Raw genomic sequence first — 24,457 nt, forward strand, 5'->3', positions numbered from 1 at the left:
AATGTTGAATCTGGGGATGTCTTATTCTAAAATTCATTCCTACTCCTAGCCCCAGGTACAGATTCTTTATGCATAAGATTATTAATTTGCCTAAGGAGAATTGCTTGAACCCAGGAGGCAGAGGTTGTAATGAGCCGAGATCGCGCCACTGCACTCCAGCCTGGGCAACAGAGTGAGACTCTCTAAAAAAAAAAAAAGATTATTTGCCTGTTCTGGGCGTTTCATATAAGTTGAATCATATAATATGTGACCTTTTGTGACTGGCTCCTTTCACTTAACATAATGTTTTCAAGATCCATCCATGTCACAGCATGTATCAGTACTTCAATCCTTTTGTGGCTGAATAGATATATCACATTTTGTTTATCCATTCATCAGATGATGGACATTCGAGTTATTTTCACTTTCTGCCTATCATGAATAATGTTGCTATAAACATTTATGTTAAAAGATTTTATATAAAGATATGTATCCAATCTTCTTACTCAGAGTGGAATTGCTGGGTCATATGGGAACTTTATATTTTTAAGAAACTGCCAACCTTTTTACTAAAGTGGCTATACCATTTTGCATTCCTACCAGCAATACATGAGGATTTCAGTTTCCCCATATTCTTACCAACACTTGTTATCATCCATCTCTTTGATTATAGCCATTCTAGTGAATATGAAGTGCTATCACACTGTGGTTTTGGTTTGCATTTCCCTAATGACTAATGATGTTGAGAGTGCCATCTAATTTTATATTATTGTTCTTTGGGTGAAAAGTACAATCCCCAAGTTTTAGTGGATGCCGAATGAAGAATTATCTAGATAAATGTTTCTCTCCTCTGTAATTCACATTCTAAACTTAATATAATATTTAAAATATTAATTTGCTTTTCTGTAGTAGCCAAAGAAAAGACTTTGCTCCTGCTGCAGATTTGTGTGTGTGTGTGTGTGCTTGATTTGTTATTTGTTTTGCTTTTATATGGAGAAGGTTTTAAGTACAAAAGAAATATGTATAGACACTGCTGGTCTCTCAACCACCTGCCTCAGCCCACCTGACTTTAGAGCAACTTTAATGGACATTCCATACACTTCCTGTGCACACCTTGAGGGCACACTCCTGGCACCTGTTTGCTTTTGGCCTCAGGGCTTTCTCCACAGCCATAGAAGGATGCTCATCCAGATCCTAGAGCCCAAAAGTGCAAGAGAAAGAAGAGAGAAGGAGGAGAGCTTTAAATACTGACCTCCAAAAGGAACCTTCAGTCAATAAGGTTTAGAAGTTGATGGATAAACACTCTAGCCTCTCATACCCTGATGGGACAATTCTGGAGCATGGTCTACTCAGTTCTTTAGCAATGCTCAGCAGACATAAGCCATAGTTGCTCACAGTGAAAACCTACTCCTTAGAAAACACTTGATTGACTTTCCTGTTTTCTTTGTCTCTACTTCCCAACTCCCACATTTCTGCTTTCTAGGATCACCTCAAAAATAAGCTACTGGCTCAAAAGTTCTTATCTCAGTATCTGCTTTCAGGGAAACCAAAATTGTGTAAAATTATGAAAATGAAAAATGGATAAATGAGTAAAGGCAGCATTAATTGATTGAAAAGTTACAAACAATTTGCTTTAAAGAATCCCTTTTGCTATTTTTCCACTATGGACCGAATGTTTTAAAGATTTTTTCCCTAGGAAATAAACTGTATTTATAAGATAATAATAAATGTTGTCTTAAGGTCAAAGACAATCTGCTTTTAATACCAGTGTTTTCTCCACCAAGATTATATTATTTTTGCCAAAAAGCAAAGAAGACTGGAGTTTTAACTAGTCTACTTAACATTTATGTGTGTGTGTTCCATTCGACTTGTTCAAAACAGTTTCCCAAGTCTGATTATTATACTGTATTATTTATCAAATAGACACACAGCACATGGTGGGAACCCAGAGGCTGAGAATTCCGTACTAGCAAGTTCTTCCCAAGAAGGGTGTTTTGGAGACCAGCGATAGAGTGCTGCCAATCCCTAGGTCCTAGCTGTTGGCAGCTTTCAGAGCTTGTTTACAGTCTCTTCTTTTTTGACTTGTGATATCCCAGTGTGGTTTGTAGGCCTTAAACATTTCACAAGTCCCCTGCCTCTATCTTCTTTTTTTTCTTTACAGACAGAGTCTTGCTCTGTTGCTCAGACTGGGGTGCAGTGGTGTGATGTAGTTCACTGTAAACTCAAACTCCTGTACTCAAGCAATCTTCCCTCCTAAGCCTCCCAAGTAGCTAGGACTAAAGGAGGTCACCACCACACCCAGCTAATTTTTTTGCTTGTTTGTTTTTGGTAGAGATAAGGTCTCACTGTGTTGCCTAGGCTGATCTTGAACTCCTGTCCTGAAGCAAATCTCCTGCCCTGGCCTCCTAAAGCCTTGGAATTACCGGTGTGAGCTACCTCGTCCAGTCTCCTTCCTCTATCTTCAGTCTGCCACCATGCCACTTAACCCAGACTTGGCAGCTCTGTGTGGCCATCTCTCCACAGATGTTTGTTATTCCCCAATCCTCTGTTCTGTCCTAACTGCCATCTTCTGCCAAACTGAGAAATAATGAGACTGGCTGAGGCAGGATAGAAGAGCAGTGGTACCGAGTTAGAAGTATTGGGTTCTAGCTTCAGCTCTGCCCTTCCTTATATGGAAACACTAGACAAAGCATAATCTACTTGAACTCTGCCGTCTCATCTTTAATGTGGAGATAGCATGATCAATTTTGAATTCTCACAGGGTTTGAGAAGATAAAAACTGCTTCAGAAACAATAAGGCAAGGAAGTTCAGTGTAGTATTGTTTTTGAGATTGAAAATTAGTATTGGACTTAAATATTTAAATATGAAGGGCCAGTTAAATTATGACATAATCATTATAATCTTTGCAACCATTAAGAATTATGTTGGAGAATAGTTAACGGTGTTGGAAATTAAGTGGAAAAAAACAAATTACAAAACATTTATGTGAAAGTAGAGATTACCAGGAGTGGGATAGAGAAGGGCATGAGGAGTTATTTAATGGATACAAAGTTTCTGTTTCGGATGATGAAAAAGTTCTGGAAATTAATAGTAGTGGTGGTTGTACAACATTGTGAATATACTTAATGCCACACACACAAAACTTTTTTTTGAGACAGAGTCTTGCTCTGTTGGCCAGCCTGGAGTGCAGTGGCACAAGCACAGCCCACGGCAGCTTCTTTCTCCTGGGCTCAAGCAATCCTCCCACCTCATCCTCCTGAGTAACTGGGACTATAGGCACAAGCCGAGCTAATTTTTGTATTTTTTGTAGAGACAAAGTTTCACCATGTTGCCCAGGCTAGTCTCAAGCTCCTGGGCTCAAGCAATCCCCCCACCATGGCTCCCCAAAGCGCTGGCATTACCAGTATGAACCACCACACCCAGCCAGAATTGTACACTTAGAAAAGGTTAAACTTGGAAATTTTATGTTATGTATATTTTATCACTATAAAACAAAAGGTAGCTGGAAGGTTGAAGAAGGAAGTTCTTAATAAGTTAAAAACAAACAAAAAACAGTTCTCATGTGAAATCATGGAAATTTCTTATTGTTTATGAATATTCTAATTTTCATGGGCATATAATTAGATGAGCTATTAAATTATTTACTTGACATTTTCAGCACAAAAATAAATGTGTTTGTATTTTAAAAACAATTTGTGTAGGGTGATCCTATTTTATAATTTATGTATATATATTATATATACACATTATAAACATATACACATATATATATGCAAACTACATGCATATCTGCTTTTTCTAATTTTTCTATGATGAATATTTATTACTTCTACAACAAATGAAGTACCGTAAAAACCATAAGGAACTTTTATTACTTATATGGTGGCTTTGGCCCATCATAGTGTAGAATACACAACTGTTGCCAAATAAATATGTCTCAGGTAATCTCCAATTGGTGGCTTACTTGAATTTGCAGATGGAGACAATAGAATATGTAATGTTCGAAAAGTGATGGACTCCATGGCTCATTTGAGGCCTTGAAGTAAGTTTGTTATATTTGGAGCATTATGTCTGTGAATGGATGGTGTTGAGATAAAGGGCTCAGGATGAATCTGGAGAGGTAGGCAAGCAATAAAGGGACAAGTTGAGCACATTAGAGTTTGGACTTCATCCTAAGGGCAACGGCAAACCACTGATGAAGTTTAAGCCAATGAAATGATTAGGTTTACACATTAAAAAGATTAAAGTGTTTGCCTCATGCTAAAGGGACCAGTGAGGAGCAAGACTGGAAGCAGAGAGGTTGATTATGAGGCTGTCACAGTCTCTCAGGCCATCTGGACAGGAGTGGTCACCAGAGGGATAAAGCCCGTAGATCTGAGACACATCTAGAAAGTAGAACTTTTGTGACACTTAGTTTTGATTGGATATAGAGAAGAAGGGTAAGCACTATCTAGGATGCCTCGAGGTCTTAGCTTTGGGCAACGGAGAAGGGGCTGTGTCACCTACTAAGATATTAATCAACCAGGAGCTTGTTTGAGGGTGGAGGAAAGTACCAGTTTTATCTTGGAACCTGCTAAGTTTGGTGTCTGTGCAGTTGGAAATCCAGAAAATGGAAATCGCAGAAGAGGTATCAGGAGCCAATGGCATATAGAGGGTAACTGAAGCCATGAGAATGGACAAGATTTCTCTAGAAAAGCGTGTAGAGAAGAGGTTTGTAGTTTTTCTTGGCGATAAAGGGGTGATAATCTGATGAAGTCCATGAACCTTTGCTTCAGAAAGGTTCTGAAGGGGCTTGGTTGTTAAGCAAATGAAAGAAATCAGGACATAGTTGAGGGTTGTCATGAGGTTAAGAAAGATTGAGACTTAACTATGTTTAGATAGACAAGTAATCAGGAAATGATTAGAGAAACAGAAGAGGGGAAGAGTATTCAACGAGAAAACCAAACCCTTGAGAAATGACAAAGACATGGGCTCCCTAACAGAGCAAAAGGCAAGAGTGTTAGGCAAAAGCAGGGGCAACTTTTTAAAGTCAGGAACAAGGAAGAAAAGCTAGAAGAGAATGCAGGTGAGCTTGGGAAGACTTTCTTATCAGATGACTTCTGTGAACTCAGTGAATAGGAGGTGAGGTCATCTAATGAGAGTGGGCAGAGGTCACCGGTCTGTGAAATGACCACTGTAGAGATTAGATATGGAAAACACTATGGGATTTCTAGGCAGTAGAAGCCCAGCTAAATATGGGGACCAGGCATATATAATGACATAAATCTGGGTGATTTTTCTTCAGCAAATCTTGAGATCTTTGGTGAAAGGGAGAAGGAAGCAATGGTTCAATTTTTTAAGGGCTATCAATTTGCCAAGAATTGTGAGTAAAAGATAGCAGGGCAAAGGAGATGAGGAGTCAAATGAGAACTGATCACAGAATGATGAACCAGGTATCAAAGCTGTCTGGAAATAAAATGAGATCAGAAAGAGAATGATGAAAGGAGACAATGGAAATACCAGGGATTAAAAATACCAAAGCATACAGTCAGTCAACTTGTGTGCTCAGCAGTTCACTTGCTTCAAAGACTTTTATTTTTATTATTTTTAAAAATCACCAAGTGTCTTGATGTACCTATGTTGTAGTTTGCTCATGAACTCCTGACCAGAACACCGAAGTTGAGGAAGCCATTTGAAATCAAATTCCTTGTTCCAGCCTAACAGCAAAGACTGTATAATCATTCGCCTTTCAAATATAGCACCAGAATTAGACAGTAAAATATATCTTCCATTCCCAAACTTGAGGCTAATATTACTTGCACATGTAAAGGCTGTGGACGAGGTATTAGATAATAATGGAGATTTATAAACCTTCTTATGTATATAATAATATTGTAGTTATATAGGTTGATGTCCTTGTTTTTAGGAGATACCTGTGAAAGTCTGTGGAGGTGAACTGCCAGCTTATCCGTGACTTATTTTCAAATTTTGGAAAATTTGAAATTTTGACTTACTTTAAAATTTTATTTTCAAATTATGGGAAAATGTATAACAAAGCAAATATGGTAAAATGCTAACAATTATTGATCAGAGTTGATGGTTCTCTACAAAGGAAGAAGGTTAATTTTACTTCCTGGGGAACATATGGCAACTTTTGGAGACATTTCTGGCTGTCTCAAGTCAGGGGGAGGGTATGTGTGCATGTGTATGTGTGTGTGTGCATGTGCATGTGTGTATGTGCATGTGTATGTGTATGTGTGCATGGGCATGCACTACTAGCACTTAGTGAGAAGCCAGGGGTGCTGCTTGACATGGTTTGGCTCTATCTCAACCCAATTCTCATCTCGAGTTGTAATCCCCACGTGTCAGGGGAAGGGCCTGGCGGGAGGTGATTGAATCATGGGGGCGGACTTCCCCTTTGCTGTTCTTGTGATAGCGAGTGGGTTCTCAAGAGATCTGGTTGTTTGAAAGCGTGTGGCACTTTCTTCTTCACTCTCTCTCCTGCTCGGCCATGTAAGACATGCTGGCTTCCCCTTCACCTGGCCATGATTGTAAGTTTCCTGAGGCCTCCCAGTCATGCTTCCTGTTAAGTTCATGGAAACTGTGAGTCAATTAAATCTCTTTTCTTCATAAATTACTCAGTCTCAGGTAGTTCTTTATAGCAGTGTGAAAACAGATTGTACACAGCTCAATGTCCTACATTACATAGGAAGGCCCCCAACAACAGAATTATCCATCCCAAAATGCCATAGTGCTGAGGCTAAGAAACCCTGAGCTCATGGTAGATATATAGATGATCCTGGTGCCAATGCTAGTCTCTCACCTGTCCAAAATATTTTAAAACTTTTGCTAAAGGAAGTTTGAAGTGAAAACTAAAATACGAGAATAAAAGAAGAACATCTATCTTCTAACTAGTAAATAATAAATTATTATTGGCGGGTGGTCAGAGATTTTGATTGTGATTGAAGGATTCTCTTGAAAATCATGACTTTTAGGTGGATGGCTGGAAACCATTCCTCACCTTTCCTATGGTCAATCGTCAAAAATAGAACATTGTTTTTATTCAGTATTTGAATTTTTTTGTGCAAAATGTTCTCAGAGGAAGAAAAAGGAAGGAAAATGGACTGTTATAGACCACTTACTGTGACCTAGGTATCACGCTGAGCACTTTTCATACACAATCCTGTCTGGCTTGGAGTCAGCTGATAACAGATTTAAGTATTAGTTGAATGACTAATTTCATTCATTCATTTAATCACTTATTTCTCCTCTCAGCAAACTTTTATTAGATACCTACTAGGTTTCAGACACTGCTAGACCCTGGGGATATAGAAATAAATAAGGTATGCTGCTTGACCTCAGGAAGCATACGGTCTATTGAGGGAGACAGAAAATTTAATAGTTAGCCATGAGAAATGATCCTTTCTAGAGGAATGGACAAGTTTTTCTAGGGACACATAGGAGGTCAACCAAACCAGAGACAACTTCTCAGACTTGGGATACTTAGGAGTAAATCCACTCAAGGGACACTGGGGTGAGACTGGGGTGAGTGAGTTATGAGGGTATGGGGTTAAGGGTAGCACTTGGAGCTGGAGACAGGGCTGGAGCTCCTTCTATGTGGGTGGAGCAGCATGTTAAAGGCCTGATGATGAGAGAGAAAATAGAATGCCTTAGAGTCCTTACATGCATTCTAAGGCTTAATTAACTTCAGTAGGCATCAGAATCTTCTAAAGGATTTGTGAAAGCACACATTACCAGGCCTCACTCTCATAGTTTCTGATTCAGTGGAACTGGATGGGGCCCAAGAATTTGTGTTTCTAACAAGTTCTCAGGTGATGCCGAGGCTCTTTGTCCAAGGACCACACTTTGAGAATTCCTGCCTTAGAGAAACTGCAGGTAATTTGAGTAGGGCTGAAGCTGAAGAATGATCCAGTTTGGACTAAATTATGGAGCCAATAGGGAGCTATTGAAGTGTTTTAACCACTTGAGCACTTCAACGCATAATCTCTCTTAGCCCATGTATCTTCACTGTAACATGGGAGACTAATAACTATCAAACTATCTATCTCTCAGCATTCTTTTGAGAATAAAACAAGCAACGTTATGTAAGGAAATTACAAATCACCATATAAATGTCAGAGATAATTCTTAAAATTAACTCACAGCTGAAAATATTCTCTTTTTCCAGATAAAACTGAGGTATAGTAGGCACAGTTGTTATCAGTCAAAGCGTCTTGGCCCTGGCTCCAGCATGCTCACCACTGCACCACCCTGATCCTCCCTGCCACTCCAGTCCAGAGGAAAAATTTTTTAGTGTTACAAAACACCTCTGCTTTCAGTTGTCCTTCCAACTTCTTCTTGACCATAACCTATTGAGTGAAGTAGATGGTGAGGCTGAGTGCCCCAGGGTGGAATCTAAGAGAATGACTCACCTAGAGGTTAAATATGTAGCCCAGCTGAGAAAGGATGGCTGGTAAAGCCAAGGTCAGACAGTCAGGCATAACTCACAGTTCTGCCCACTAGGCTTACCTGAGGTCTAAGAACTGGCACAGGGTTCTTTGCCAAGTAGATGCTGGACTCTGAGGTTGGCTCAGTCAGCAAGTGGCACCCAAAAGGTGAACTTCAAAGATTCATTCCTAGGAAACCCCATTAAGGAAAATAAAATAGTTTGGGGAATTGGCATCTTTTCAGTTTTCCTATTATGAGTGGCAATAAACAAAGCTGGCCAGGCATGGTGGCTCATGCCTGTAATCCCAGCACTATAGGAGGCCAAAGCAGAAGGATCACTTCAGTTCAAGAGTTCAAGACCAGACTGAACAACATAGTGAGGCACCCATCTCCATTTAAAAGAAAAAAGAAAAAAGAAACCAAGCTGTATGTTTTTTATCTTTACATTTGTATATCACTTTACAGTTTTGATTCGCTTTCACTTTTACTTTCTCTTTTGATTCTCATGGGCAGTATTGTTGTTCCATTTTATAAATGGAACATTTATAAAGGGCATAATTTGGAACACTATAAACGAGAAGTTCAGTGGTTTGATAAGAATAACACAGCCAGCTGGTCTTCGGATTTCAAATCTTATGCACTGGACACCACCAAAATATTTATGTGAAATAAATGTGGCGTGTAACAACTGTTTTCAACAAATGTGGTGATTACATATGTAGTATATGTGTGTACGTGTGTGTGTGTGTTTATGTATATCTGTCTATCTATCTGTCTATCTATCTATCTATCTATCTATCTATCTATCTATCTATCATCTATCTATCTGAATGCCTTGTATGCTTTTATTTTCCCATTTTCTCCTGGCAATACTATTTGGTTATTTCATCTACTTTTTAATTGTTTGTTTTGATTTTTTTGGAATAACCTTCTATAATCTAGTCAGATGAATTAGAAAATATTTTGGTGGAAATAATTCTTGCAATATAAGGATTAAAAATAGTGAAAATGTGTGATGTGATTAAATGAAATGGAATTAGGAAAAAGTGCAGGTTTAATGGTGAAAACTCTGCACTATAAAAAGAACATTTAATTAATCACAGGAATTATCATTTTTTTAAATTCAGAAAACAAAGATTCTAAAGCTCCTTTAAACATTTTTCAGAAATAATGCACATAGTACTTCTGTCAGAATAGCCAGAGTGCTAAAGTAAAGTAAAAAGAGAGTCCTTGATCAGCTACCTCCACAGCCGTAAATAATCTAGTTCAATAAACTGTAAAGGACTCACGGTTTGGTAGAGATCAGAGTTCGAATTCAGAAAGCCACTAGAAGCATTGGAGAATTTTAAGCACTTTTTCTTCCCTTCCTGAATAAGGTCTGGCGTTTGTGGAAGATCACTGATGGTCATCAATTTTTCCTCTTACATAGATTATACGTATATGAGCTTGAGCAAACCTGGGCTTCACAGAGGGTCTGTCTTTTTAAATCCAGAGTCCATTTGTTTTTCTTAAAAAAGATTACTGCCATGCTTGGAATCATAAACCTTTGAGACTGGGATGGGGTTTGTAGATTATCCAGGTGAAGACTGAATAAGTTGCCCAGTGTCACTTCACCAGCTGGGACCCAGGTTTCCTGACTTGCTTTCATGTTCTCATGATGATTCTAACGAAGTAAAGAGACTAAAACAAAAATAAAAACAAATTATTTAATTGCATGGGGGGGGATGTTTATAATATACTGTTGTGTGAAGAAAGCACCTGCCACAGTATACATCATGGGATTCTATTTGGTGGGGGAAGGATGGAAAGAATGTATGTATGTTAGCTACAGAAAAGGCCAGGGAGATGTCAGCAGGCCTAATAACTCTAGGTGGGGCAGTTGGCAGGAATTGCTTTTTTCTTCCTTGAGTTTTTATATATTTTCCAGATTTTTAAATGAATACATATAACTTTGATAATCAGAAAGAAATTGATGTTATAAGCAAGGGATTAGAAGCATCCTAAGAAGGTCACATGGTCACATTTTAGGAATACAAAGATGCATAGCTTTAGAATCCTTTGTTTCCAGAGACTGGAGAGCAGAAGACTGTTATTTGTAGAAGACAGGTATTTGACCAGAGCGGTGCAGCAGGATGATGAAGGCAGATGGACAAATTGACACCTAAGAGCCAACGCACGGGCTACAAGACAAACATCCACAGTGAGGCTGCAGTGACAGCTTCTCCTTACTGGGCAAAGAGCACTGGATTAGGAGTTTGTGTCTGGATGCACCACTGAAGTGGAACCCAGGCATGGGCAGCTGTTTTAACGATCTCCAAATGGCCCATGGCTGAATCATCTCCATCTTCACGTTGGTTGCCAACACAACAGACATTCTTTGCCACATCTGGTTTTTGTTTGTTCATTTCTCTGATATGTTGACCCTACTCAATGTAGGAAAATAGAAAATTTCCTGATTAAATAAAATGAGATCGAACTCAAGTCTGTTTGGAAGACTGATTTAGGTGGAGGATAAACAGTAGGGTAAGTTTCTGGAAAGTGAACTCAAAATGGCAGCGCCCTGGCTGTCAAGCCTCATTTCCTTTTCTCGCTTCCTTTTCATCTCACATCCCCATCTCATAAATGCTCATCTTTCCTCTGTGAACTGACTGATGTCAGTCACATACAGAACTTCCTCAAAGTTCTTTTAAACAGAATCAACCCTAATGTGGTTTCCATCTAGTTAAGTGCTAGAGTCTTGTGTAAGTAAACAACCCAACTTTGACACCAGAAAGTTTGTGGTAGGGTTGGGGTTGTGGTTGGAGTGGAGGAGAAGCAGGCTTGAGGGAAATTTTACGTAGGAGATTTCTCTTCAGAAAAGAAAATGAAGTCTTGGCTGAAGTTGTTCTCTATTTCATCAGTGTTACAGGCACTCCACACCAAGCTCAGGTTGCACCCTGCCCTCTGCACTTGGCCTTGGGCTACAGGCCTGGGCAAGGGAAGTTGTGACATTTCATTGCCCTATTTCCTGCAAGAAGATCAAAGCTAGGGCGCACTAAGCCGAAGAAGATAAATTCTTCAGCTCCTTCACCTTCACCCTTTTCTCTTCGGGGAAAGCTGCCCTTCTCCTGGGGACTGGTATGTTATCTTATGAATACTGGGAATTGGGTAGCTGGTGTTCAATTTTCATGTTTGCTCCAAGGAAACTCACATACAAATTTGGGATGCACTTCTCGTAGAGTGTGCTGGCCTTCAGGGCATAACTTGGGACAGTCATCTTACCTGTTTTTCACCTGATTCCTCCTACAATGTCTTTTATTTTCCATAGGTGTCTTAATTTGATGGATTTTTTAAAATCCTGCATTGCTTGTGTCTTTGCAAGCTGTCTTAAATTGTTCTGGGACAAGTAGTAAGAACTCCATATATCTGTCAAGTCACATATTTAGGTGTCTGTCCAACCTACCATAACACTCTTCTCCCCATTTTTCTGTAAGAACTGCCTCAGCCACAGGAATGAGACCCCAAGTCAACCTGTTTGCACTACACTATGTGATCCTGCCTGTTGGGCCAACTTAACTGGGATTGCGGTAGACACCTCACCCAACTGAGCCACACAACTCTCTCCTCCGGGACTTTGAAACTGGGACTGGCAAATACTAGGCTGGGTATTTGACCATGTGAATATCTGCAGCATTGATTCTTAATCCTGGCTGCCCCATAGAATCACTAGGGACACTGAAAAAATACGGGTCCATCTCTGCTTATCAAGGAATTTGAAGATATATACATTGTATGTGACCCATTAATTCTTCTCCCAGATAGATCTACTGATTGGATTTATTGAGCATCATTCCTCTAAAGAGTTTGTGACTGGAGAACATGAAATGTAACCCTTAAATTTTTCTACCTCTCGCTGAAAATTGTTGCATAGAAAGGATGCAAAACCAAAGTACTCTCTGTTCACTTCAGTCCCAACACCTGCAAGTAGAGAGATAGAATTTTGAATGAATTGAGGAGTCTCTCACTACCATTGAACTTTATTTCTGATACCATTATTGGTATTTCTGATTACCATTGGACTTTATTATATACAGTGTATTTCTAATTTTTTGTAGGGTCATGCTGCCCAGGCTGGTCTGGACCTCCTGGCCTCAAGTGATCCTCATGCCTCAGCCTCCTAAACTCCTGGGATTACAGGCATAAGTCACCACACACTGGGCCAACATACATTTATTTTCTTTTTTTTTTTTAATTTTAGTTTTTTTTGAGACAGAGTCTCGCTTTGTCACTCAGGCTGGAGTGCAGTGGTAAGATCTCGGCTCACTGCAACCTCTGCTTCCCGGGTTCAGGTGATTCTCATGCCTCAGCTTCCCAAGTTGCTGGGACTATAGATGCATGCCACCACACGTGGCTAATTTTTGTAATGTTTTGTAGAGTTTCACCATGTTTGCCACACTGGTCTCCAACTCCTGGCCTCAAGTGATCCATCCACCTCGGCCTCCCAAAGTGCTGGGATTATGGGCATGAGCGACCATACTCAGCCAACATATATTTCTTTAACATTTTCTATGTTTAAGGCCCTTTGCTGGTGCTAGGGGTAGTCAGGGGAAGGGAAGAAAGTAGATATCTGGAAAGATTTGACTCTGGGGAGACAAGCGACAAGCAACATGGCGGAGAGGAATTAATGGTCATATTCTTAGGATATAGCAGTAAGGAAGGCACCAGAAGCTTGCTCCAAGCAGTACTAGCAGGTTCTGCTTATCTTGTTGTATGTTGGGTAATCTATTATTCCTTCCATTTGTGGAAATAATCATGGGTTGGCTAAAGTGTCATTCAAATTATGCCCATGAAGAGGCTAGATGCAACTAGCCTCCAAGAACTGTCTCATTTACATCTAGATAAAACCCATCAGATATTCCACATATTACAATTCCCATTTGAATTCCTCGCTCCGCACCAATTTTCTCAGTTGGCCTTTCTTGCCCTTTCTTTTTATTGTTTATCTACCTTTGAAAATAACAAAGAAATGGAGTGGGAAATGGAAAATTACTCTGTTGGAAAAACTCACCTTCTTAAATGTGAGTTTTCAATGCGTTTAGAAATATACTATAGAATTTCTGAGTGCACCCAGCTATCTCCTCAAGCTGGTGTAACTGACAGAGTTCCAGGTTGGAGAGAAAAACACGTAACAGTAATACTTAATATTTACTGAGTACTTACATGCCAGATAATTCTGCTAAAAGGCTAGATGCAGTATCTTACTTAATATTCAGAATAATCCTTGAGTAATTCCATCTTCTCTGTGTTACAGAAGAGCAAACTGAGGCTTAGAGAGGTAAAGGAATGTGCCCAAGGCCTTGCAGGTCACTAATGGTGGACACTGGATCAGTACTTTGGTCTGTCCACTAGAATTTCAGAACTTTGTCTTTGATAGTTGCTGTATCATTTACCATTCAAGTAATGCCTGGCATTGGAAGGCACTCAATAAATATTTGTTGAATGAGTGAATAAGTGAATGACTATCTGCCTCCAGAAGCAAATCTCTAGCAGGTGGGTAGAATCACATGGCTAATGGATAAAGCCCCTACACCGTGGATTATGGGCTTGAGCAGGGAGGTGTCCGCTTTCAGAAATGAATGGTGGCACAGAAATAGTATCCCATGACCCAGAACAGCTAGGTTCTTATCTTGGCTCTTTAGCTGTGTGACCTTGGACCCATCATCCTCATGCCTTTCTGAGATTCAGATGTCATTTCTGCAAGATGAGAGCCCTCAGAGTACCTCTACATTCTCTTCCAACGCCAACAGCCTGTCAGTCACAAGAATTTTACACTTCAGAAATTGATCTTCTGGATAAACCACTCCAAGGACAAACCCCAAATGGTTTGGGGCTGTCCGAAGAGATTCATTGCCACCCCAAATATAGTACTGCCTTCTCTGTCTCTCCGGATTCCCTACTGGGATGCTGCATTTAGTGTTTTTTTTCTTTTACTTTCTTTTCTTCCTCACTTTTCAACTTCTAATTTTGAAATAATTTTTTACTTACACAAAAAATAAGAAAAAATTTCTGATTATCCTTCTTAGAGTCTCCCCAAATGTTAACATTTTTCATGCCACAGTGAAATGATCAAAATCAGAAAGTTAACATTGATAAAATACTATTACCTGACCTACAGTTCTCAAGTTCACCAATTGTCTCACTAATTTACTTTTTTTCCTGGCCCAAGATCCAGCCCAAATTTACGTGTTCCATTTAGTTTGTCTTGTTTTGTTTGTCTTCCTTGATTTGCAACAGATTCTCAGTCTGTCTTTGTCTTTCATGCCCTTGATGCATTTGAAGAGTACTGACAAGGTATTTTTTAGAATTTCCCTCAATTCGGGTTGGTCTGGTGGTGATTGAGTTCAGTTTACGCACTTTTAGTAAAAATATCACGGAAGTGATTTGATTCCCTATTTTACCTCCTATCAGGCGTGACATGGTGTCAATTTGTCATATTACCAATGATGCTTTTTGATTGCTCTCAGTTTTATCATATTCTAGATGTTTTATCTAAAAATAGAATAATAATAATAATACCTGTCTCACAAAGTTGTTGTGAAGATTAAGTAGAAAAAAGGCCATATAAAGCACAATTCCTGGGATAGTAGGACTCACCATTTTCATCTTTTTAAGTATATCAAATAATTAGGAAATTATTTGAGTAAAAATGGGAGTTTCTGATGGAGCTGGATTTGGGGCATTTGAAAATCCACATTTTGCCTTTGCATTCACTGCTGCAGCTGTGCCCCCTCAAGTCAGCAGAATTCCAGAAGGCCCAGAAGGATCACAACTCTCAATGTTTCTCTGTAAGGGCAGCAAATGTAACTAAAGTGTCATTTGAATGTTTGGCTATTGTAAGCTCAGTGGCAGGGGACATGTCTATTCAACCCTGGATCTGGCCTACAAGATGTCAGGTAACCTTTTCAAGGGCATGAGATTTTAATAGCTTTTGAAGTCAAGTTACTAGATATTATGTTTTTGCCTGGGTAAAACATACAACTAATGTATAAATCTGGGTTTTACAGGTGACATCTGCATAGAGCGTTTATTTAACTAACTGCAGACTGACTGACACGTAGGTATTCTGTAATATTTTTCTATTAGTCTGTGAATAGGCAGTCCAATGAATTATTTATTGGGCTAACACAAACTGGTGCTTTTTTTTTTTTTTTTTTTTTTTTTTTTTTTGAACACTCTCTATTGGAAGTCATGGTTTACTTACTCAATTAACCTTCTCCTGCCCAGATCTTCTCTCTTGAGGAGTAAACCACCAAAATACAAAGCAGCATTTTGGTGTACAGAAGAAGGGATCAAGCTTGCTCAAGACCTTAGTCTCCTCCAGTTGTAATCTCCCTAAAATCACATGTAGAACCTTATTTTCTAATTGATTATAGGGCATGAGATGCACAAACACCCATCCAGTATGCTTTTCTAGAAATGAGTAAAGCTGTGGCAGAGAAGTAAAGAGAGAAGACATTCCCCTCATTCTGCCAGATTCCAGCCTCATTTCTCTGAAGATAGCCACCATTTGAAGAGTACTGCCAAGGTACTTTGTAGAACGTCCCTCAGTTTGGGCTGGTGCTGGGGATGGCAGTGACAACAAGAACTGTTGAATCGGAAAGTATTTTTTCTATTGTCCCTTTACCCTCTACGCTCTCTGTAGTGCCATTTTTTCCCCCTTTTTTCTTTTCCCCGTATGCTATTGTGGTAGTTTAAGTCAGGTATGATCATGGCTTGAACTAGGGTGGTTGAGGAGAAAGGAATGAACAGTATCGATAAGACTCAGAGGAGTATTTGAACTTATTGTTGACAGGACTTCCTGATAGATTGGGTGACGGGGTGTGAGTAAAAGAGATAAGTCAATGATAATTCCAGGGCTTTTTTTGTTTTTGTTTTTTGAGTCGGAGTCTCACTCTGTTGCCCAGGCTGGAGTGCAGCGGCGTGATCTTGGCTTATTGCCTCCTCCTCCCAGGTTAACAGGTTCTCATGCCTCAGCCTTCCAAGTAGCTGGGACTACAGGCACACGCCACCATGCCCAGCTAATTTTTGTATTTTTAGTAGAGATGGGGTTTCACCATATTGGCCAGGCTGGTCTCAAACTCCTGGCCTCAAGTGATCCACCCGCCTTGGCCTCCCAAACTGTGCTGAGATTACAGGTGTGAGCCACCGTGCCCAGCCTAGGTTTTTTTTGTTTTTTGTTTTTGTTTTTTTTTTTCCTGAGCAACTAGATGGGTGCTGGTGCTATTTACTGAGGTAGGGAACCCAGAGAGAAGAGCAAATTTGGAAAGAAGGGCTCAAGAGTTTGGTTTAGGGCCTGTTATGTTTGAAATGCCTATTAGAGAACCAATGAGACATGTCAAATAAGCAGTTTGGATGTATAAACCTGGAATTTAGGAAAGCATAGTGAAAAGAACATGGGATTTTGTGTGGTACATTTGGAATTACAATCTTTTTCTTTCCTTCTTTCTTTCTTTTTTTTTTTTTTTTTTTTTTTTTGAGACAGAGTTTCACTCTGTCGCCCAGGCTGGAGTCAGTGGCGTAATCTCAGCTCACTGCAACCTCCGCCTCCCAGATTCAAGCAATTCTCCTGCCTCAGCCTGCCATGTAGCTGGGACTACAGGTGCGTGCCACCATGCCCAGCTAATTTTTTTGTATTTTTAGTAGAGATGGGGTTTTACCATATTGGCCAGGCTGGTCTCAAACTCCTGACCTCGTGATCCGCCTGCCTCGGCCTCCCGAAGTTCTGGGATTACAGGCGTGAGCCACCGTGCCCGGCCCAGAATTACAATCTTTTTATAAGACTTCGATTATGTATTTAACCTCTCTGGTTCACAATTAGCATATACATCAATTATAAATTATATTACTCATATTTCAGTTATCTATTGCTATTTAACGAACCACACCAAAGTATAGTGGCTTAAAACAAAAATAACCTATTACTTTTATCATTTATTTATTTATTTTTAAGACAGGGTCTCACTTCATTGCCCAGGCTGGAGTGCAGTGGAACAATCTTGGCTCACTGCAACCTCCATCTCCTGGGCTCAAGCCATCTTCCCACCTCAGTCTCCCGAGTAGCTGGGACTACAGGTGTATAACACCATGCCCAGCTAATTTTTGAGGTTTTCTTTTAGTGAGATGGGGTTCACCATGTTGCCCAGGCTAGTATCGAACTCCTAGCCTCAAGTAATCCCCCCACTTTGGCCTCCCAAAATGTCGGGATTACAGGCGTGAGCCACCGTACCTGGTCTAATGATTTATTACATTAAATTTATTCTGTGCGTTGGGGTTTAGCTGGGTGGTTCTGCTGGCTTTGCTTGGGTCTCTTATTCAACAATAATCAGCTGAGAGCTTGGTTAGGGCTGGAATGTCCAAGATGGCTTCTCACTCTCCAGAGCCTCTCTCCAGGTGACCTCTCATGATTTAGTAATTTAGTCTGAGCTTTTTACATGGCAACAACTAGATCTTGAGAAGACAGATCCAATGTTCAAGCACTTATTCAGCCACTACTTGTATCATGCTTGCTATTGTCCCATAGGACAAAGCAAATCAGATGGCCAGGCCCACCAGTCAATGTGGGAGAGGGTATAATACTGGAAGGTGTTATTAATTGGGGACCACCATTAATTGGGTCTACCACAGCTGACTTGATCAGGTTTTTGTGAAGATGAAGGTAACACATGTAAATTGACTGCCACATGGTAGATTCTCAATAAATATTAGCTATTAAGACGTACCTTCAAAATCATTTCCCAAGACCTATAGATAATAGTCATAATTTACTAACATATGTATAGGAGAAGAAAATGAACATGCTTTCTTATTTCTTTATTGTATTCTCCAGCAGAAGTAGAGCTATAATTCCTTTTCCTTTGCACTCAATTGTACTGCCTAATAGATGTTCTATGATTTTATAAAATTTGGTGAATAAGTAATCCAATACTCCTGTTTTTGAAAAGTAAAAATTCTCTTTTAATGTTCTCATTAAAATGGCTTTGAAACCAAAGTTTAAAATCTGAACACAGATTTTTTTCCAATAATTTTCCCAAACGTAAAATTTGTATTTGCTGATTTTTAAAATTTCTAACCTAAGTCTATTACTTATTTCTAACTATAATTCTGCTACAATTTATTTGCTATTTAATTTTCTTCTACATAAGTCACATCAAGTATGTATACCAACAAAGAATACTATTCGGGAGAGAGTTCTGTTATTATTTTTTAAGGTAAGATTGCTTAGACATTTGGTATTTTTCTCCTTGCATTGTACAAGTTCTGTAGATTCTGTCTGGATTCTGGCCCCAAATCTTAAGCCGACTTGTTCCGAGAAGTCATTTCTTTGGGGTCCTTAATCCCTATGCTGTCCATAAATATTATGATTGGCAAAATGTTATCTCTTTGTTGAGCCTCTGTTTCCCTGCCATTGTGGTTCTACCTGACCTTCTGTATCCTGTATGTGTTTCTGCCTAGGTGTGGCCTTGGGAAGGATAATTTAGTTTCTTTCCTTTGACAAGAAGAGTAACTTCTTCTTCAGGATCCAAACACAAAATGCTCCATTCATTGGCAGAAGCTGGATTGTCATAACATGTCTTGTGTAACACTTCTAAATACCTTCTCTTATCACAGCAGTGCAAGGTTGCACCTGTTCTGCCACATTGCATGCAGTGTTGTCTGGGTAACAACAGTAGAAGGACACAGAACAAAATGGGAACAAATCAGCTTGGAGTCTCAGAGTTGACTTTTCCCTTTCTTTCTGAATTTTTGGTGCCATTTTCACAAAACTCATGATTTACTTTATTCCTATGAATCATATACTTTCCTTTCTTCACTTTACTTGTAGAAATACATTACAATATTATTTTCTTTTCAAAAAAAATATGGAATGCTTCACAAATTTGTGTGTCATCCTTGCACAGGGACCATGCTAATCTTCTCTGTATCATTCCAGCTTTAGTATGTGTGGTGCTGAAGCGAGCACTACAATATTAGTTTTAAATTGAAAAATCATTGACTATGAAGATGTATGTTTTCCCTTTGTCTCAGAGTCACACAGTCCTCATATCCATTTATGCATTTTCCTGAAGTGGAAGGACATTGATTAATTTTTCGCCATATTGTTATGTAAAAATACATGGAATCATATCAGTCAGGATAATCTCAATTATGCTTCAGTGACAACCAGCCCTGAACTTCAGTGATGCAATAAGGTTTATTTCTTACTCATGCTACCTCCCAGTGTGGGTTCACCGAGGAGCCAAGGTCATCTAGGTCTCTTGGGCCCCAGGCTGGCAGAAGCTCCATCTCAATTCACACTGTCATCATCATACAGGCACGAAATAGGGAAATGTGCAAATTGTGCACTGGCTCCTAAAGTTTTGAGCCAGAAGTGACATGTCACTTTATTCATATTTCATTGGCCAAAGTAAGTCCCATGGCCAAGCATAATTTCAAAAGGAGAGAAGAGTCCAAACCTGTTATGTTTCCAAAGGGAGATGAACTGGAATATGTGTGAACAGCCCCAATGACCACGGTAGCACCTTAGAAAGAATTAATCTCTGGTGTGGGATGGCCGCGGAGCCGGGCGGAGCTGACCTGCGGCTCCCGTGACCGACTCTCCGGCCAGAGACACAGCCGGGGGAACCGGCCTGCTAGGCAGGCCTCGCCCCAATACGGTCGCCGTGCCCAAGAGAGGAAAGCGACTCAAGTTCCGGGCCCACGAAGCCTGCTCCGGCCGAGTGACCATGGCGGATTACGCCAAGTTGGATCCGGCTGTCATGAGATCTGGACGAGTCAAGAAAACCGTAACCAACGCTGTTCAGCAGGAAGTAAAATCTCTTTGTGGTTTGGAAGCCTCTCAGGTTCCTGCAGAGGAAGCTCTTTCTGGGACTGGTGAGCCCTGTGACATCATCGACAGCAGTGATGAGATGGATGCCCAGGAGGAAAGCATCCACGAGAGAACTGTCTCCAGAGAAAAGAAAAGCAAGAGGCACAAAGAAGAAGTGGACGGGGCTGTTGGAGAAGAGTATCCCATGGGTATTTGGCTGTTGCTGGTCTCCTATATCCCTCCTGAGGACATTGTGAATTTTTCCCTGATTTGTAAGAATGCCTGGACTGTCACTTGCACTGCTACTTTTTGGACCAGGTTGTACCGAAGGCACTACCCGCTGGACGCTTCCCTGCCTTTGCGTCTGCGACCAGAGTCAATGGAGAAGCTGTACTGTCTCCGGGCTTGTGTGATCCGATCTCTGTACCATATGTATGAGCCATTTGCTGCTCGAATCTCCAAGAATCCAGCCATTCCAGAAAGCACCCCCAGCACATTAAAGAATTCCAAATGCTTACTTTTCTGATGCAGAAAGATTGTTGGGAACAGACAGGAACCAATGTGGGAATTCAACTTCAAGTTCAAAAAACAGTCCCCTAGGTTAAAGAGCAAGTGTACAGGAGGATTGCAGCCTCCCGTTCAGTAACAAGATGTTCATACCAATTCAGACCAGCACTGCTGCCTACTGCAGGTCACCACCCTCAGTTTCATCTGTGTTCCGATTGTCATGGGCATGATATTTACTCTGTTTACTATCAGTGTGAGCACGGACATGTGGCATCATCCAGTGAGACTGGTGTTCCAAGATTCCCCTGTCCATGGTGATCGGAAACTGCGCAGTGAGCAGGGTGTGCAAGTCATCCTGGACCCAGTGCACAAAGTTCGGCTCTTTGACTGGTGGCATCCTCAGTACCCATTCTCCCTGAGAGCATAGTTACTGCTGCCCATCCCTTGGGGCAGCCCCGAGTCTAGTCCATTAGCAATCAGATTCCAATTTGGACAAGGCGGCTGGATTGTATGTCTGGTTAGTAATGTACATGCTCTTCAGGTTCCAGGGCTCCTGTTAGGGAAGGGAGAAATGTTGAATCCAGAGGAAGAACACCTACTATGATTTATAAACGTATTTTAATGTAAAAATTTGCATTTAAAAAGAGTGGCCCTGTTTTCTGTGTTAAAGCCCCATTTGGTGCTATTGAGTTTGTTTTTTATTCTTTCATCGCAGTGAAAATTGTTGATCTTGCTCCAGGGAAAAATTAAACTCTTTGAATCTCCAAACAAGGAAGTTTCAGTTCCCTTATGGATCAGAGGAAACTTAGAGGCCTGAAATTGTTGCTTCCAGTTTAGCTGCCCCTCAAATTCAAGTGAATATTTTCCCTTCTCCCTTTACCCTTCTCCAGAAATAAAGCAGGTGACAGGGTTTTCAGAATCTTAAAAAAAAAAAAAAAGAAAGAAAGAAAGAAAGAAAGAATTAATCTCACCAGAAATACAAGTAATTAAAAATATTGAAAGAAAGAAAGAAAGAAAACAATAGTGCTGCCAAGTAACAGTGCTATGGTCACTCTCTTGCATTGATTATGAAATATTTCTGAAAAGCAATTTAGAAATATGTATTCATCAAGGGCCTCAAACATCATCCATAAACTTTGGACCTTATTTACACTTTCAGAATTTACTTTCAAAAGAATAAAAATTGTAAATATCTAAATGTCTAATAAAGAGGAATTGGTAAATCTACTACTGTAACACACATGATGTAATATTATATAGCCACCAAATATCATAGTTTTGAATAATTTAAAAAGATAAAATGCTCAGGATGTAACATTAGGTGAAAACTATCAGGATATAATAGTGTTTTCAATGTTAACTTATTAAAGAACCTTAGTAGTAGTTATCTCTGGCAGGTGGGATTAAGGTTTTTATTTTCCATTTTTATACCTTTCACACATTCTAAAATAAACATACACATTTTTGTTGTTGTTGTTGTTGTTGTTTTGAGATGGAGTCTCACTCTGTTGCCCAGGCTGGAGTGCAGTGGCGTGATATCCGCTCACTGCAAGCTCCGCCGCCTCCCAGGTTCACACCATTCTCCTGCCTCAGCCTCCCTAGAAGCTGGAACTACAGGCGCCCGCCACCTCGCACGGCTAATTTTTCTGTATTTTTAGTAGAGACGGGGTTTCACTGTGTTCGCCAGGATGGTCTCGACCTCCTGACCTTGTGATCCACCCACCTTGGCCTCCCAAAGTGCTGGGATTACAGGCGTGAGCCACTGCGCCCGGCCAACATACACATTTTAAAAGAAAAATATAACAACTTAAAAAATACTCAACACTTCTGTTTTATAGCTTTATTGAAGTACTATTTACATACCTTGACATTCATCCATTTAAAATGTACAGTTAGATGAGTTTTAGCAAATTTATACAGTTATATAACCATCACCACAATTAAAATTTGGAATACTTTCAACATCCCCAAAAAGTTCCTTCATTCCCTTTTGTAGTTCATTCCTGCTCACACCCCAGCCCTTCAATCTGTTTTCTATTGCTGCATAATTTTGCTTTTGTTAGAGATTTTATATGAATGGAACTGTATGCATATTTTATATCTGTCCCCTTTCACTTAGCATGATGTTTTTGAGATGAATTCATGTTGTTACATATATCAGTAGTTCATTCCTTTTATTACTGAGTAGTGTTCTATTGTATTGAAACACAATATTTGGTTTATCCATGGACATTGGGTTGTTTCCAGACTTTGGCTATTATGAATAATGATGCTATGAATATTTGCATACAAATCTTTGTGTGGATATATATTTTTATTTCCCTTGGATAGATATCTAGGAATGGAATTGCTGAGTCATATGGGAAGTGTAAGTTTAATTTTTTAAGAAACTGCCAACCTGTTTCCAACATGGCCATACTATTTTACATTCCCACCAGCAAGGTAAGAGAGTTCCTGTTTCCCTAGATTCTTGCCAATACTTGGTACTGGTAGTCTTTTTAATTTTAGCCATTTTGGTAGGTTGAAAAATATCTAGCACTTGAATATTTCCCTCATAGGCATTTAGCTGGCGGTACCATTATAAGCTCTATTCACATGGTAGCTGAAAGCTGGGATGTTGAGTTTCCATGCTTGCACACCTCCAGCATCCTAATCGAAAGTAAGGGAAGTCTTCATCAACAACCAACGGTTCAACTCTTTGTTATTATAGACTTAGGCCAAGTAGATTTCTTACGGTAACACAACATATGCAATTCAACCCACATACAAACTGACCAGACTTTTGTGTTTCTTAAAAATGTGTGTGTTGGGGTATTGCAGGGCAGGGGGAATGGGGATAGGATTATGTTGTGAACTTTTCTCTTTTGCATGAAAGCTAATTAAGGAACAGGCATGCCACTGAGTGTTTCTTTTCCTTTTTATTTTTTTTCTTTAGTTTGACAAGACAAAGTGTGGGCTGGATATATAATTTGAATATATACAATTATTTCTTGATAACTATAAGGACAAGAAGCAAGTGCTGCCTGACTCATGGAATCCTTTGGTATGGGATGTGCCTGGAGAAATGGTGTACTCATGTGTAAGAAAGTTAAGGAGAAAAATCCCAAGAGAAGCTCTGTACCATAAGGTTTCTCTTCAGTGTGTGGGGGAGTCGGACAGTGTCATTAAGGACACTGTACTAGAATAAAAATTGTCTGGGTTCCAATTTAAATCTTTCGTTTATCAGCTGTGTGACCTCAGATGATTCATTTAATATCTCTGGCTTCTTCATCTGTAAAATGGGTGTAATAATATCTGACCTACCTACTGCATGGCAATCTTGGATCCAAACAGCACTATAGAACCATTTTTATAGAGCGCTTTGCCTTATTTGTACACAGTCCATTTGTACTTTTTATTTCATCTTTTATCTTATGCAATCACCAAATAACCCAGTGAGGTAGCAAAGCATAGTTATTATCTCCATGGTACAGATGACTAAACTGTGGCTCTGAGGCTTTGGAATCACAAAAGAAAGACTTCTAGTTCCCTGGTCAACAGAGTATTATTTTGCGCTATAGTTCTTATAGGTTATGTTACATGCTGTGCTATGATTTTTAATGTTGTAAATAGAATTGGGCCACACATTTGTTTACGTATTGTCTACACCTGCTTTTGTGTGACAAGGGTAGAGCTGAGTCATAGCAACAGAAACCACA

The 24,457-nt window shown here is 39.8% G+C and overlaps 1 non-coding gene and 1 pseudogene across 2 annotated transcripts; one reads left to right on the top strand and one right to left on the bottom strand.

The window, feature by feature from the left end:
• Nucleotides 1-19,299: 19,299 nt before the first annotated feature.
• On the bottom strand, nt 19,300-19,406 carry LOC126949392 (U6 spliceosomal RNA). The gene has a single exon (XR_007723699.1). It is a non-coding gene; the product is annotated as a U6 spliceosomal RNA (small nuclear RNA).
• Nucleotides 19,407-19,991: 585 nt separating this feature from the next.
• On the top strand, nt 19,992-21,186 carry LOC126948358 (transmembrane protein 183A-like; annotated as a pseudogene). Its single transcript, XR_007723412.1, has one exon. The product of XR_007723412.1 is annotated as a transmembrane protein 183A-like (transcript).
• The last annotated feature ends 3,271 nt before the right edge of the window (nt 21,187-24,457 follow it).

This window comes from Macaca thibetana, chromosome 2 (genome assembly GCF_024542745.1).
Source record: "Macaca thibetana thibetana isolate TM-01 chromosome 2, ASM2454274v1, whole genome shotgun sequence".
Classification (NCBI taxonomy): domain Eukaryota; kingdom Metazoa; phylum Chordata; class Mammalia; order Primates; family Cercopithecidae; genus Macaca; species Macaca thibetana.